General features: G+C 49.9%; 1 protein-coding gene across 4 annotated transcripts in view; it reads right to left on the bottom strand.

The window, feature by feature from the left end:
- PAX7 (paired box 7) overlaps nucleotides 1–15518 on the bottom strand; it is a 113210-nt gene that overhangs the window by 24786 nt on the left and 72906 nt on the right. The window lies entirely within an intron of this gene.

Below are 15518 nucleotides of genomic sequence, written 5' to 3'. Positions count from 1 at the left end.
GAGCCAGAGAGGAAGGGGGTCCGGATGGGGGAGAGGGCTGGGCTGGAGTCACCAGGCCCATGCTGGGAACTGACGGAGGCAAGGGTTTGCAGCAGGATGGCAAAGCATTACAGATTCACAGCTGTTATTCTCTTGTGGCAATCCCACCATGGATGTAAGAGATGTCATTTTTGTATATTTGAACGGCAGGCATCTTTTAAGGGGGGGGGAAGGGGAGAGATTTGGGGTTTGCTTTTTGTTTTAACGGATCTTTTTTTATCTGTTATTATAAGCTGCCTTGAACCATAAGGAAAGGCAGGATATAAATGTTTTAATAAAATAAAATGTCACCGTAAGCCTTTTTATTCTGCTCCTTTTCAGTACCTGCATTTCTGGTTCGTTTTGTTCTTGTAAAGCATTTTTATGTCATCGCTGCAATAAAGCATTAAGAATGTAGCCTGTTTTAGCAGGGAAAATCTGGCACAAGGAAAGATGAAAATGGCATGAAGACTCGCCAGTTTGATTTGCACAAGGGAGAAGGGCAACGGAAACGGGGATTTTTCGAGTAAAAAATAACAGGGATGGGAAATTTGGCAGCGTCCCGTCCACACTAACCAAGCACCAAGGATTCACCTCACCGACAAGGATGTGGATTTGGTTTCCACATTCAAGGGCTGAATATGGGAAGGGGGGGGGAAGAGTTGAGAATGGGGCAATCAACCAGTTTATTGATTTTTGATTATCTACCTTTTCAAATACTTAAACTGATCAAGTAAATTTCAACTTGTTAGCATAATACCGAAACGTCGATAAAGGTTTTATTTGAGGATCTCCCTGGAAGCAGGAGGATCTACCACTGTCATAAAGACACTAAATCCTCTCCCAACCCAAAATTCACCCTTTGATATTTTACTTATCATTCTGAAAGTCGGGAATAAAAACTGCCTCAAAGATAAAAGAGACTACCTTCTAGCTTTCATTTTATCTCCCCCCCTCAATACTTAATCAAAGCTTGCAGTTGATTTAACCATTCACTTTCCCTGTTTTTGGCCTCCAGTCACTAGTATTCAGGGATACACTGCCTCTGAACATTGAGGCTCCATTTCACTATAATGGCAAATAGCCATTGATGGTGTCATAGCAGGACAAAAATCTTTTAATTCGCTGGTGGAAGGCCTTTCTCTGTAGCCACCCTCACTGACCGTGGTTGGATCCATGGATGGGCTGTGTGGCAAAGACCCTCATGGACCCCAGGGACTCTCAAAGGCACTCTGGATCATGCGGGATTTTAAAAAAAGGTAAGAAGGTAAAGGCATCTACCAAACCCAGTGCAAAGTGGGGTATGGGAAGGCCCTCCGCGGCAAGCAAGGCAGGGAGACGGATTCGAGGCAGTCCGAGAAGGCTTTCTAAGCAGGCTGCTGAATGGCTTACTATCTTTTAGGGTCCGAAGAAGACCTCATGTGGCTTTGATCTCAGCTGCGCATGCTAATTGCTAATTTCAAAGGTTGACATTCTTCCAAAGCAGCAGTTCTCAGTCCCTGCAGTCCACGAAACTCACGGCAGTGTGTGAGCAAGTGTGCATGCATGTGTAAAGTGAGACTCAAATGCCCTGTCCAAAACAGATCTCACGATGGGCCCCTCCGCAGCCCTTGGCTTCCCCCTCCTGCCTTGCCTTTCCCTCTCTTTCTCCCCTCTTCCCACCACACGGTATCATCTTTCTCTGCTCCCCCACCCCGCCTCCCCAATACAGAAATATTATGTCTGCCTCCTGAGCTCCCTTCTCTGGCTGGGGCCGGCCGTATCAGCTGGAGGAGGCTTAGAGACTCGTCTCTTTGGATTTAGACTGAAATTTTGATTTTCTGCCGTGCTCAGATAATGTGGAAATCCCGTTCCCCGATATTTCCTGTTTATCAGTGAAGTGCAGTATGGTTCTGGGAAGTGGGGGGAGCAGTTCTCCTCGCCCCCCCCCCATCACCGTGGCACCTCCGCAGTCCCTCTCTCGGCTCACCCACCCTTTCCCACACGCTAATGGAATTCCACTTCGGAGCAGCCAATATAACAATAGTCTAATTATTTCAACCAGGGGTTTAAATATTTTTAAAATAAGGGGGCTCCCACGGTGCTCCCTAGTGACCCCTCCCCAAGGGTCTCTAATTTCCAATGCGGACAGAGCGGATTTAGACCAAACGGTTCCCTTGGCAATAGGCATGGACTTCTACGACCATCCCAAAGCTAGGGACAAAAAGAATATGCCCATTCCGTTTTGTTGGGATTTTGCTCTGCCGTTCTTCCTGACTGAACAGTGAGAATGTCCAAAATGGGTTTTGGAATTCGCTGGTGTGAATTTTTAATTTTCTTTTCTGACCAATGCATGCCGGTGCAACTGAGCATTGATTAAACTACAGTGGCGATTGCTTTTTGCGCTGCTGTTTAATCATCACAGCCATGCACTAGTGTGCAGTGGTAACCAGCGAGGGGGGGGGGAAAGACACAGACAACGGTGTGCAAATGCTGCCTGCTCAGCAGCTGGGGAGGGGGTGATCCACCTGGCTGCCAATTGCCCCCTGAAAAGCCCTCCCCAGGGTCATTCCTACCCATTTCCTCCCCCAGGGGGTGTGGGAGGGAGCACATGCCGGACCCCTTGAACTGCCCTGACAGTGCCTTCTCCCACAAGATGGGGATTGCGAAGCACCGTGGCCAAAGAGAACAGCGGGCACACGGGAGGCTCTCGATTCAGATCTCCCCTCTGGCCTAAACTCACGCCGTGGCCCTGCTCATTCTCATTTGGGGCATGCGGTGCACCGAGAAGGAACGGAATCTTTGACTTCCTTTCCACCATCAGGGAACTTTTCTCCCTTATTGATTTGTCTACTGAAAACCCCTGGCTTGTCTGACGTGGAGCCCCAGAGGGGGCTGTGGGGCACTCGTGGCTCAGGCTTGGCGTCATCCTTGCCCCCTGGGACGCGGGATACACCCCGCATCACACCCAGTCATTTCCCAAGGCTGCCTGTGGCAAACCAAAGACTGGCCTTGGTGGACAAGCTGTCTTTTGGGGAAGTTCTGCTAGGCAGCGTGGGGGATGAGGGCCTGGGAGAGCCAGGCTGGAATTCCCACTCGGCCACGGGAGCTGGCAAGGTGACCTTGGGCCAGTCACGCAATCTCAGCTTACCTACCTCACAAGGCCAGTGTGAGGATAAAACGGAGGGGAAAGGGGCAGTGTCTGCCACTTCAGGTCCATGTTGGGGAGGAAGGTGGAGTCTAAATGAAGACAATAGATAAATCGAAGAAATCCCTGACCGTCTTCTTGTGGAATTGTTGGGAAACCTCCCAGAACACCGCTTGAAGCACTGAGTGAGAACCCTTGCTGGGCATGGCCATGCCACTTTTAAAAGTGAGTGGGGAGTCCGAGAGGAAGAAGCATCGCCTGCTCCAGCTCCTGAGCCAGCAGAAGGAGGCGGCGGCCAGGAGGGTCAGCCAGGGCAGCGGCCACAGGGCAATCGTCCTTGTTGAGCCCCATGGGCCTCGCCCGGCCTCCACCTCTCCTTCGGTCAAAGATGGCTCCTGGAAGACCTGGCTGGCCCTTCCCTTGGACAAAAGTCTTGTGCCCCTGGGGGTTCAAGCATCAGCTACATGGCTCTGGGCCCTTTTCACTCCAGTGGAAAACCAGACACAGAAGCCTCACTCACCCCAAGTCTTTGAGAAAGGGCAGAGGATCGTTCCCAATGCAGGATTAAAAGACATAAGAACATAAGAAAAGCCCTGCTGGATCAGACCAAGGCCCATCAAGTCCAGCAGTCCGTTCACACAGTGGCCAACAAGGTGCCTCCAGGAAGCCCACAAGCAAGACGACTGCAGCATTCTCCTGCCTGTTTTCCACAGCACCTAATATATAATCGACATGCTCCTCTGCTCCTGGAGAGAATGGATATGCATCACGACTACGATCCATTTTTACTAGTAGCCATGAATAGTCCTCTCCTCCATGAACATGTCCACTCCCCTCTTAAAGCCTTCCAAGTTGGCAGCCATCGCCACATCCTGGGGCAGGGAGTTCCACAATTTAACTATGTGTTAACAACACTTGGAGACTCTTTTCCAAACCTCCCATCGAGAAGTTGGGATTCACACAGGCTTCCTAATCTTTGCCAGTCAGCCTGATGGGCACGTAAGGGGGCAGAGTGGCTTTGCCCACTCCCACCCCCGATAAGGAGCAGTGGAGGAGCGGCAGAGAGAGCCACCGAGAGCTTGCTGGAAGCCTGCGGGGCCGGTAAGGACATGCGGACCTCCCCATCCCCACTCGTCAAAGGAATGGTCATTGTGAGATAATGCACGGGGCTTTTTCCCCGCTTCCCCACCTCTCCTTTTGAATTGCAGGTGTTTCCCTGTGGATAGAGTTGAGGATAATAAGCCAGCGATGATCTCGGCCACCTGCAAATGTTCTGAGCCTTTTCTCTTCAGTACATAATTAAACTCGGCACTGGCAGCATCCGACACAGTGCATTAGAAAGGAGAAAGAGAATGAGGCAGGAAGGTGGGGGGAGAATATTAGAAAAAGAAAAATGGAAGACAGGTGGGGCCCTGGACTCCAGGCAGGCTCGCTGCGGTGCTCCTGCTCCGCCAAGGCTCACTTACTTCCTGGCGCTTCTCGCTTTAAAGAGACTCCGCTTCTTATGGAAACGGGGGAGAGGTATTTAAAAAAAAGGAAGAAAGAGAGAGAGAGAGAGAAAAGGAGGGGAGCAAAAAAAACCCCACCAAGATGCACAGTGCTGCCTTATCGCAAGGAGACAGTTGTCAGGAATCACTTTGACTGACTCGTTTTGTCTCCGTGGTTTTTTTTGCTGCCGCCGTCAAGCGGGCCTCAGGACATGGATCAAAGGAACGGCGCCGAGCGCTCGCTGGAACTTCTGATCCCTTCTCGGTACAGACGAGCCCGAGTGGCAGGCAGCAAATGGAGAGGAGGAGAGGGAGGACAAGAGAGGAGCTGCGAGGAGACAAGAGGGAGAGGGGTGGTGCATCCCACGCTGGGGGGGGCAGGGGAACGGTGGGGCAGGAGGGGAAGCAGTGCAGAAGACAGAGCTTCACTGGGGGAGACCCAGGTTCAGATCCTCCCTCGGCCCCCGGCTCGATCTTGGCCTCAAGGTGGAGGTTGGGAGGCTCTCGGTTCCATGCCTCCATTTTGGAGGAAGAGCAGGCAGCAGTTGAACTCCAGCAGGGGCTTCCAACTTAATGGAGGGATCCTTCGGATGCTCCTCAAGGAGAGGATCAGTCATAGCGGGACGGGTGTCGCTGGGCACATCCACACCCAAGTCTCCCCAACAATGCTCAGTGGGAGGGGCCGTGGCTCAGTGATAGAGCCTCTGCTTGGCATGCAGAAAGTCCCAGGTTCAATCCCTGGCATCTCCAGTGAAAGAGACTAGGCAAGTAGGTGATGGGAAAGACCTCTGCCTGAGACCCTGGAGAGGGGCCATGGCTCAGTGGTAGAGCCTCTGCTTGGCATGCAGAAAGTCCCAGGTTCAATCCCCGGCATCTCCAGTTAAAGGGACTAGGCACGTAGGTGATGGGAAAGACCTCTGCCTGAGATCCTGAAGAGCCGCTGCCGGTCTGAGTAGACAATACTGACTCTGATGGACCAAGGGTCTGATTCAGTATAAGGCAGCTTCATGTGTGTTCATGTGGAGGAAGGCTGGAGGGCATCCAAGAGGCATTCTAGGCACCCCTGTACGGAGGGCTAAGTGCTCCTGAGACCAAGATGGCTTGGCATTTCTCTGGTAAAGAAAGTCTTGTTCAAGCACACACACACACATGCACACACTAGCAATCCACCAGCCCAACTAGATCTGGTTAGTGTCATGGTGGAGCAGGGAAATCCTCAGAGCCTCCCTCCCTCAGGTCCTCTCAAACTTTCCTCACCTCTTGATTAAAAACACCGGATTTTACCTATTCCAAATTGCTCCCCACTATGAACTGCTATGACTTAACTGATGCTATTGTATTTTGGTAACATTATGAGAAGACAAGAGTCACTAGAAAAGACAATCATGCTAGGAAAAGTTGAAGGCAGCAGGAAAAGGGGAAGACTCGACAAGAGATGTATTGACTCTATCAAGGAAGCCAGGGCCCTCAGTTTGCAAGACCTAAGCAAGGCTGTCAAAGATAGGACATTTTGGAGGACATTGATTCATAGGGTCGCCATGAGTCAGAAGCGACTTGACGGCACTTAACACACAACATGAACTGCTGGGATGGGGGGACTGAACTGGATTCAAACAGACCCAGTTGCCTTCTACCAAGTCCATCTTGGTCTTGGACATCTATTACCCATCTTGCTCAAAATGGTCTCCTCTGGCTGGCAGGGCCTCTCCTGAGCCTCAAGCAGAGAAAGGCTGGAGATGAACCCTGGGGGTTTCTGGATGCAAGAGACGTGCATCCCTCAAGCCCACTTACATGTCGTGATCTCACGATGAAAAAAAACATGTCCTTTCTTTGTAGTGATAAAGGACCCAAAACTCAGCTGCCTCAACTATATGCCCCTGTTCTTGCTGCAGGAGAATCTATACAGGTTTACCTTTCAGACCACAACGTGGGGTGGTTCTTCACTCCAGAGGTGATGCTTGGGTTTTCTCAGCTTTGGTTAGACCTCACCTAGAGTCTTGTGTTCAGTTTTGGGCACCACAAATTTAAAAGGATGTAGACAAGCTGGAACGTGTCCAGAGGAGGGCAACAAAGATGGTGAGGGGTCTGGAGACCAAGTCCTATGAGGAAAGGTTGAAGGAGCTGGGTATGTTTAGCCTGAAGAGGAGAAGGCTGAGAGGAGATATGATAACCATCTTCAAATACTTGAAGGGCTGTCATAGAGAGGAGGGTGCCGAGTTGTTTTCTGTTGCCCCAAAAGGTCGGACCAGAACCAACAGGTTGAAATGAAATCAAAAGAGTTTCTGTCTAGACATTAGGAAGAATTTTCTAACAGTTAGAGCGGTTCCTTAGTGGAACAGGATTCCCAGGGAGGTGGTGAGCTCTCCTTCCCTGGAAGTTTTTAAGCAGAGGCTAGATGTCCATCTGTCAGCAATGCTGATTCTATGACCTTAGGCAGATGATGAGAGGAAGGGAATCTTGGCCATCTTCTGGGCATGGAGTAGAGGTCACCGGGTGTGTGTGTGTGTGTGGGGAAGGTAGTTGTGAATTTCCTGCATTGTGCAGGGGGTTGGACTAGATGACCCTGGTGGTCCCTTCCAACTCTATGATTGACTGAAGTAACATCACCTTCATGAGCTTTCCTTCCAGGATCTGGGCTCATCTGGAAACTGTGGGTTGAGCTAGGAATGCGCAGTTGTTTTTCGGTGTCTGTTTCTGGAGCCTCTTTGTTACATTTGTCATTATTTGGGCTCATCATCCTGCTTCTTCTGTGGTCCGCTGGTTCCAATGGACACTGCTGCTGAGCACCTCTGAAGGGGGATCAGTGCCCTTACCAGAGGGCACCAGCAGGTGGCAGCAGAGCACAGGGGCACCTGTTGCAGCACTGGACAAATTAATGGCTGCCAACTGGGTTGGAAACATCTGGCATGGACCAGTGACGCCACCACCTGTACCAGATGCTGCTTGCTACTGGGCTCTGCAGGGTAGCTGTCCCAGTGCCTCTACCAGTCCTTTTTGAAGCCCTCTGGGAATGGCGCTAAAGCCCCATTCCCTGCTGGATGAATAAAGCAAATTGTATTTGCTTTGTTATCTGCATTCCACTTTTTTCCAACACTAATGGACCACTCTCATTTGAGTCATTTAATGTATATGTTTTTAACATTACATATCCCACATTCTACTGTGCATGCCCTGTCTTCCTAAGAATAAAAATACAACATCAAATAATGAAACTCCAATCAAAGGCAATAATCAAAACACCCCACCCCCCAAAAAAAAGTTCAACAGAAAGCTGGGACCCTCAGAGCCCGATAGTGCCCAGGCAGTTCCTGAATAGATTCCAACACACAAGTTCAGTGCCAGCCAGGCTCCCCAGTTGAATAAGGCCTTGCTAGCGAGTTTACCACAAGTGGTTCAACTGGCAGATCATTGTAAAGGGAAGGGCAGCCACTAGGAAGGCCCTGCATCTTTACGTAATCAGGCACACCTCCAAAAAAAAGAGGGAAATGTTTGGAAATGAAAGCACAGTCCTAGGGGGTACCTCCTGAGTCTGAGATGCAGAGGGGGGTGGACAAGATTACCTGATCAAGGACAGCTTCATGGACTTACCCTACTCAAGATAAGCCAGCTGGCTGGTTCCTTACTGTGTCCAAACAGATGGTCCAAGACTTCCTCTTAAAAATGACCCTACCGTACTGACCTCAGTTGTTTTAAATAGTCTGCAATTGATTGCAGCACTTTTCATTGCTGTCAAGCTTGATTTAATAGGAATTGTTGCTTTTTGTTGATGATGTTGTAAGGTGCTTCTGGGGCCATTTGGGGGCTATAAATGTAATTGAGTAAATGAAAGTCAGGATTGCATTATTGCCAAGGTTAACATTGCCCCCCCCCCAAAAACCTTAAGGATATGTCAACACCACAGACTTTATTGGCTTTAATATTTCCTCTTCCCAGGGAACCCTGGCACTTGTAATACTGCAAGGGAGAGCTCTCCACACCCTTGCCAAACTACAATTCCCAGGAGTCTTTGAGAGGGAGGGAAGCCATGACAACTAAAATGTATAAATCCACCATATCTTTCTGGGGTAGTTTGCCTCAAGCAAATGAAGGCAGAGTCATCACATATCCCATTACCGTAATGAGGGTGACTGAGAGGCTCCCTAATTCTTCATGGGACTGGCTAAGATTACTCGAAGTGTGGGAAAAGATACTCTGCACATGCCTAAAATGAGCTTTGCGCTTTCTGCTACTCAAGCTTCAGGTCCAAGCCTACCCCTGAGTTAGGAGGTCTTCTCTCCGGCTCCATCAGTAGCCTGGGTCCTGGTCGATTTCAGTCCTGAAATCTTCCTGAAATCTTCAGCCCCAGTTCCTTTGTCCCTGAAGGCTGGACTGGAGGGCTTTCCCCAGTTCAACCAGCTGCTAAGCAGTCTAGGGTGAGTCCCCTGATATTGGGGAGGGGGGGAGAGAAACCCTGTTTTTATCCCCTTTGTGCAAATCCCAGGAGAGGAGCCGGGATTTGCTTTATGCTGCTTAACTGAGATTAGATCAGAGGCTCCCCCGCCCCCTCGGCAGGCACCTCTCTCCATCTCTCTGGCAGCTCCCGGAGTCGTTCATGATCTCTTTTCAGGGCCTTCTTGACTGAAATAAGATCCCCTCATTTCCCAAACCAGATAAGCTTAAAGAGCAGGGCTTATCGGCAGAGTCCCGGCCCTCGGCACCTTTGATCAATGTCCTCATTGCCTGACCGCAGAACCCGCCAGGATAGCTGATCTTCTGCCTGGGCCAAAACGTCGCCCTCTCTTGCTTGCCTAATGGCAGTGGGAGAGAGGAGGCCTGCCAGGGCTCCAGCAAAACCCCGGTCTCCTGCGGGTGGCCAACAGGCCTGGAGAAAATGTCCTGCCCTTTTAACAGAGGTTACTGGCATCTTATTTACCAGGCGATGTTATTGACCTCAATGCTATGAAAAGCTTCAGCTGCCCATTTCCACACACTGAGCCTCTGTTAAAGGGGCAGGACATTGTTCGCCAGATCTGCTGGCAACCCTAGATCCTCCCTTGCATCGCCCGGCCTTCAACCAGCTCCATTAACCTCTGCTCTGACTCGCCCTGTGCTGGGGTCATGATGCACCTTCTCGTGGTTTTCTTGCTGGATCAGACAGAGGGTCTGTTTCGTCCAGCATGCCCTAGCCAGATGCCCCCAAAGACACAAGCAGAGGATGAAGGCCCGCAACCCCAGGATGTGGCACTCAGGGGCACACTGCAGCTGCACATGGAGGTTCCATTTCCACTATCATCATAACTAACAGTTGTGCAATAGGCACAACTCCATGGATCTATTGAATCTTCCCAGGGGCTTAGCTTTGGCCATAATGCTAACGGGATCCTCCTTAACTGTCCGGGGGGGGGCACCCGGGCAGGATCTGTTTGTGGGGTAACGGCCACTGCTGGGCAGGATCTGTTTGTGGGGATAACGGCCTCTGCAGAGTTTGGGATCCCGAATTCTGCTGTTTAGCTGCCGTGCGTCCAAGGAACGTAGGAGGTCACGAGAGTTCCATCTCCAGTTCTGACCACTGGCTCAATCCAATTTATTCTGGGCTGGGCATGGACCTCCTTGGATGGTCTGGGGTCCAGGTCTATGTGCAAATCCTTAAGTCTAGTCAGCAAAAATAAAAGGATGGGCCAGAGATGGACACACAGAAGAAGAAGAGTTGGTTTTTATATGCCGACTTTCTCTACCACTTAAGGCAGAATCAAACCGGCTTGCAATCGCCTTCCCTTCCCCTCCCCACAACAGAGACCCTGTGAGGTAGGTGAGGCTGAGAGAGCTCTAAGAGAGCTGTGACTAGCCCAAGGTCACCCAACTGGCTTCATGTGTAGGAGTGGGGAAACCAACCTGGTTCACCAGATTAGCCTCCGCTGCTCATGTGAAGAAGTGGGGAATCAAACCTGGGGAATCAAGAGATCAGAGTCCACCGCTCCAAACCACGGCTTTTAACCACTACATCACGCTGGTAGTGAATGAACAGAAGCCGCCACCAATACTTCCAACTGAGTCTGTATCCCAAGTGTTTCAATATCATCGTCTGCCCCCTTGCCCCCATCTGCATCTTCCTCAGCCTTGGCCGGTTTATCCCCACATCGGAGCTGCCGCCATCCCAGCCCCCTTGAAAGCGCCACCCGCTCGGAATTCCAGAGGTCGCCCAGCCTTTCCTGGCACTGCCCTCGCCGTGGCTTTAATTGCTAATCTCTCATTTCTCTCCCTCTATCAGCCCTGCCCACCGCCTCCCGGGTCCTCTTATTAATCACGTAAAGGACAAAAATTCTGCATTTCGATTCTCCACAGTTCACGTCTCTCAGCCGAGGCAGCATCTCGGTCACTCTGGCACAAAGGCAGAGAGAAAGACAAAGCCCTTGGAGGGGTTGCTTGGGCCCAGCAGGAGGAAGCCCACAGCTTCTCCTTCCAAAACATGAACTCGGGAGGCTGACTTTTGGAACGGAGCCCCAGCACAGCAAGGGCTTCCTACCTTCATTCAGGGTTACACATCAAAAGGCGCCAGTATTTTCATTGCATCGAAGGTTTGGCATGACCATAAAGGAGGCATTCGCAGGGCAATTAATTGGGGTCTGCAGAATTAATTTCTGCATCGAGCCCCTCAGAAGGGACAAATGACACATGACATTGGGCTTCTGTGAGTAGAACATCGGATGTGGGGTGGGGAACGAATTGGGGCTGCTGCAGAGACAACCTACTAGGGACCCTCCGACAGTTGGCCAACGCTGCCAGCCAGACCAGGACACGAACAGAACCCCCCCCCCCCCACGAGAGAACATCAGAAGAGCCCTGCTAGGTCGGGTCCATACAATCCAGTTTCCTATTTCACACAGTGGCCAGACAGGGCCTCCTCTAAAAGCCTGCATAAAAGGCTCAGAGGCTAAGGTTCCCCCAATTGTTGACCCCCTCCCCAGCAAGAACTCGCAGCTAAGAGCTCACAAGGGGGACAGAAGTATCGGTCAATTCCCTCTTCTTTCTACGGCACCCCTGTCCTGGTCCTGAGGCATCCCCGACCCTCTGAAGCAGCTTTTGTGTGTATGTTTGTGTGTATGGGGTGGGGGGTGGGGTAAAGCTGCTCACTTCGTTTGGCCCAACCCCATCCTCATCACCACCAAACACTCCCCGTGTGAAACACAAAATTTGGAGCGTTTCAGAAACTGCTTAGGGAAATTCCCTGCAAGATTCCTTTTTTCTCTCCCCCACCCCCCACAATATCTGAAAAGCCCAAACAAGGAAAATAAACATCTCTCTTTTCACATGAGAAAAAAAAATGTCATGTTTGATTCCTTTTTCCCACTGCTGTTGCTGAGGCGTCTAACTGACAAGAGCAGATGGTGGGGTTGGGGAGGGAGAAAGAAGGAAAAATTTTACAGGAAAGAAATACCAGCTTTGTGGGACCGTTTAGGTTAAAAGTTTACTGAGTGAGAGCAATACTTGATATAGAGCTTTTCAGCATGCCCGGGATAAAAAAACCCGGCGAAGCCTTTCCAGTTGGAGGGGAGCAGGCCTTGCAGTTTGTTCTTGAACAGAAGAGAGAAATATTTTTTAAAATCCAAATTTATGCCCCATGAAAGACCGGGAAGCCCTGGTCCACCCGCAATGTGCACTCCCTTCAAACAATTTTAGCTGCCAACCCAAAGAAATGTAGCTTCAGCAGGCAGGAGAGACTGTCAGGATGGGTTCGAGTCAGAGTGGCCCCTGATATTCAGAAGGGTGATCCGAAGCCATAAGGGAGTCATTTCAGGGGGGGGGGGTTAGAAGGACAGCCCCTGCTTTACTTGCCAGGCTCAGATCTCCAGCATTACCTGTTAAAAAAAAGCTCAGGCTGCAGGTGTTGGGAATGGAATACCTTAGACAGCAGCTGCCGGTAAGAGCAGGTAAATCTGGACCGAAGGGACCGAAGGGCCTGACTCAATAGAAGGTGCTTTAAAATATATGTGCCACATTGCTAAGATGAGTGACTGAAAAGTAAGCTTCATCACTCTTTCTCCCTCACCTCTAAAAGTGAATCAACATTCCTGCCGGATTCACATTTTAGAAATTAAGTGTCATAGCCAGGTAGGTCAGATGGGCATTCAGTGTCTCTCCCTCCACACACAAAAATGCCTTTGACTTACAAAACTACCAAGAATTTGATCTCTGACGAAGTCTCTCTGCCACTAAGTATGTCATGTCACTTAAGCGCAGGGCAAGCTTCAGAGCGCAACCGCGCAGGCTCTGTGCTTGACGCAGACGGGCTCTGTCTAGTCTCTCTTTCTCTCTCTCTTTTTGTCCAAGTGTCTCTGACTGTAATAAGCATTTAAAATGAGTCTTGCCAGACCAGTGGAAGGGAGGAGAGGGAAGAGGGGGGAGAGATTTGGGAGGGGAGAAGAGGAGGGGGGGTTAAATAGCAAAGAATTAGGAAAAAAAGATCAGATGCAAATCACTAGTGGAAAGAAAATTACGTGCAATTACCCAGCAAAACTGGGCAGCTCTGCCCACCCCAACCAACAAGATCTCATTAACAAGCAGAAAATAAGATTGAAATGGTGAGTAAAGGAGCCGAAAAAATGAATTTGAATGCCACATTTGTCCACAATTACCCCCTCGTTCACACATATTTTATTGCAATTTTTTTATTATTCTTAATCTCTCCATCCCTCAAAGCAGATTGGGAACATCCTGGCATTACAGTTGCACAGGGGGAGGCATTACGGATTTCCCTGTTTCCCCCTGAAAGGGAGGCCGGCTCTGCCCGCTTGCAAATTTGCCAGGGTTGGGTTGGCGAGGATAAGAATTCATTGCGGCAGCTTACCGCCTTGTAGGGACAAGGCCTTTGGGGAAATCCCCGACCTTCGGATGTGCGAGAAGGCCAAGCGGGTGCCTTCCCTCCTTTGTCTGTCTCCCGTTTCTCTCTTCCACCACTTCTTTGCCCATGTAGGAAAGTGGAAAGTAAAACAGGGTTGCCAACTCCACGTTGAGAAATTCCTGGAGAGTTGGGGGTGGAGTCTGGGGAAGGCAGGGTTTGGGAAGGGGAGGGACCTCAGCAGGGTATAATGCCATAGAGGCTGCACTCCAAAGCTGTCATTGTCTCCAGGGGAATTGATGCCTGTCATCTGGAGATTGGTTGTAATTTCAGGGGAGCTCCAGGCCGCTCCAGGAGGTTGGCAACCCTAACAGAAAGGTCTTTCTCATCTCCTGCTCTTTGGCATTCCCCCACCCCTCTTTCTCTAGCCCCCTTTCGATGTTGCCCCCAAACACCTTCCGTGCCTGAAAATGCAGCATGACGCTCATTTGAACCATGTTGGTGAAGCAACATCTCTCCAAAAATCGGAGGAGGGAGCAATTTGCACAAGCATGATTAACATTGATCACTGATCTAAGAGGAGGGGCTGTGGCTCAGTGGTAGGGTATCTGCTTGGCATGCAGAAGGTCCCAGGTCCAACCCCCGACATTTCCAGTTAAAAGCACCAGCTAGTAGGTGACGCGAAAGACTTCTGCCTGAAGACTTTTGCCTGAAACCCTGGAAAGTTGCTGCCAGTCTGAGCAGACAATCCTGACTTAGATGGACCGAGGGTCTGATTAAGTATGAGGCAGCTTTATATGCGTTCACGTGTGTACTTGGGAGTTGCTTTGCTCACTGAAAGGCACTATGTTGGCAATTTACCCCCGTACTATATATATATCCTGCTGGCAATATACCCCTGTACTATCTCCCCGGTTCCATTCAGGTCCAATCCATGACCCACCAGACGCTCTGCTTGCCTCAACGTTGCCCCTTGTCCTGGCTCACGAGACAAGAGCTTTGAAATCCAAAGCTGGCAACTCAAACCACGACAGTCATTTGCAGCTTCTGCATACATCTGACCATTCACACAAACAGCTCAACACGGTTAAGGAGTTCCCGGCCAAATTTTCCTGCAGCAACAACCAACCAATCAAACACCACAGACTGCAGCTGCGGAAAGGTGATGTAATCTTGTCAAAATCAGATATCCATCCACCCATCCATCCATCCATTAGGGAAAACACAACCGTCACAGCTGCAATCTGGATTCTGAATGCTTTGTCTTTTTTGGAGCGCGGTGTACATGACTTGAGGGCCCTGCATGAGAATTTCTACATGCAAACTCAACATCTGAGAATCAGAGCAAGGCTTTCTCTTTCCCCCCATGAGAATGCATTTCTCTTCAGCAAGGCAGATGGTAATAAACAGATCGCTCGTATTGTCTAATGACTGTGAACAAGCGGACTCCCTTTTGTGCTCCGTGCTTTCGTGGTTTTGGAATTTCTCTCTGTGTGACATCCCTCTCCTCCATAATCCCCATTTAACTAGGAGAACTTCTAACATTAATTTGAGAAGCAGAGCATGTGCCGGTTGCCACCACTGAATTTTGTGCCTTTCCCCCGACTGCATTTTTGATGAGCCCCCAATGAAACACCGCATAAAAGTCCCCCTCATTTATTTTATAAATGTTTTGCTATATTAGGACTGGATGCAGTTTGCACTTTAAGAATAGAATGTAACTTGGATATAATTTATCTATTTTATCAGTAACAATCTTGTGTGTGTGTATGTGTGTACAATCGCATGAAGAGTAATTTTAAATGAATGCACACTGACCGCAGGGATGGGGGAAGAACATAAAGCAAAGGCACTCCAGGGTGCAGAACCCCAGATGTACGCACACGCGGACATAGCGTTCTATCCAAAATTCAGAAATTAAAAAATGAAACTACAGAGGATTCCTAACAGTTCCATTTTGGACGCAAGATCAGATTATTTGGAACTCCATCATCTGGGAAGAAATTCAGAGCAGGAGAATGTTGGGAAAGTCCCTACCATGGTGGGAAGGGCGTGGTATGCTGACAGCTTC

The sequence above is a fragment of the Euleptes europaea genome, chromosome 19 (genome assembly GCF_029931775.1).
Source record: "Euleptes europaea isolate rEulEur1 chromosome 19, rEulEur1.hap1, whole genome shotgun sequence".
NCBI lineage: Eukaryota > Metazoa > Chordata > Lepidosauria > Squamata > Sphaerodactylidae > Euleptes > Euleptes europaea.
Note: the sequence above shows the minus strand (reverse complement) of the source record. Positions and strands in the feature narration are given on the sequence as shown.